This window comes from Branchiostoma floridae, chromosome 2, assembly GCF_000003815.2.
Source record: "Branchiostoma floridae strain S238N-H82 chromosome 2, Bfl_VNyyK, whole genome shotgun sequence".
Taxonomy (NCBI): Eukaryota; Metazoa; Chordata; class Leptocardii; order Amphioxiformes; family Branchiostomatidae; genus Branchiostoma; species Branchiostoma floridae.
The window spans coordinates 527,854-529,448 of NC_049980.1; the positions used below are offsets into that span (position 1 = coordinate 527,854).

General features: G+C 39.0%; 1 protein-coding gene across 2 annotated transcripts in view; it reads right to left on the bottom strand.

Annotated features, from left to right (window-relative positions):
• The window catches only part of LOC118409860 (gastrula zinc finger protein XlCGF57.1-like), a 7,250-nt gene extending 6,385 nt beyond the window's left edge, over positions 1-865 (bottom strand). Inside the window, exon 1 of one of the 2 annotated variants that reach the window (XM_035811223.1) lies at positions 723-865. The gene's annotated coding sequence lies outside the window, so the exon portion shown is untranslated. Of the gene's footprint in view, positions 1-219; positions 545-722 lie in introns of those variants that run through there. The other variant, XM_035811224.1, reaches the window with a different exon arrangement.
• Between the last annotated feature and the right edge of the window lie 730 nt (positions 866-1,595).

Genomic DNA, 1,595 nt, shown 5'->3' on the forward strand with positions numbered 1-1,595 from the left:
CACTCGGCATGCGTTGCACACGTAACCAAAGACCACGTGACCCCACCAACGTCTGACAGGGCCTATGAGGTAAGTTTGCCCGTGCTGTGGAGCCTGGTAGAGGCTACAAATCTGCTGATTACAAAGAGGGTTTAAAAATGTTTAGAAAATCACCATTTTATCGTGTATATTTAGTATACGTGTAACTATATAGTATAAGTTATAATATAGGGTCAGTACTTGGATGGGAGACCACAAAGCTTAAGGAAGACAGGATGCTGTAAGTCAGGCCATTGTCTATCGGAAGGGACGTAACATAGGGGTCCAGTGTTCGAGGAGGTTCCTGAAAGAGGGAGGGGGCGACACCACGTTAGTCTTTCGAGACAAAGGGAGGTCGCATGTTCTGTATATTATGTAATACATCTGCTGTATTATTTGCAGCCATTAGGTACCCAAGTTTCTTAGTAATGAGGACGAAATTGAGCCTTATCTTTTTAAGTTATTACAAAAATGGGTTGCTACGGGCTGAAAATAATACACCAGATTTAATATACAAGAAAATACGACCTCCCTTTGTCTCCAGAGACTAACATGTCGTGTCGCCCCCCTCCCCCTTCGAAGATTTCACACCACGAAAATTCTTTAATATTTTCCCGCCCAATGCGACCCTTACACCATAGATACGACCTACAGCGATTCTGCTTTACGATAAGACAGTCATTTAGCATAATTCAAGTTCTTACCTGCTTCCAACGTTGGTTGAAAACCTTTCACACAATCCCCGAAGCGTTTTATGAGAATTCACGGTCAAAGGTGAACTTATCGTAGGTCAAAGGTGAACTTGACGGACCAAGAATGTATTCTGTACCTGGTTATCCTTTTAGTGCGCAAGTCAATTTCCGTCTGTTTGCTAAATAAAGTTTTAGGCTGTGCTGTAAATCGTATAGATAGCAGCTGCAAAATGAGGAAATACTAGTAACGTTACACGCTGTAAACGGTTAAACAAACAAAAAGGTGTTTTTACCGTAGTTTCGCTTGTCAGTAATGAGCATACAACATATATTGAGTCAATTGTATTCGTAGGTATCAGCCATAGCGTTTATTTCAAATGACATAAGCATTCTTTAAAATTCTTCATAATTCAAATACGCTCGGAATAGCATAATCATTATTGTACCAAAATAGAGTGTACATGTTAGCAAAATAGTGACAAAATTCACATCACATACTTATTTTACTGCTTAACTGAACCACGACATTTTTGTAAGGTGTCAGTAGTCTTAGAAGTCGTAATCTTACTTTAAAAAAATACTGTAAGAATTACGAAAAGCATTCTTTATTCGTGGACTAAATGGTTTTCTAAAAAGAAGTCATCTTCTTTGAGAAATTTCCTTGTATACAACAAGAGAAACAACAGAAATAAGAAAATACATATGTTTGTAGAGCTGCCTGGAGGAACTTTACAGTGTCACCGGACGGATGACTGAACTGAACTGAACGTACGGCAATGCCCCTCAAAGCAGGAATGTTGCAATCTGCACTACTTACAAATGTGCTGGTAGCTTTTTTGTAAAAGAATGGCTTCTCAGAAGATAACATAAGACAGAATTTTTACC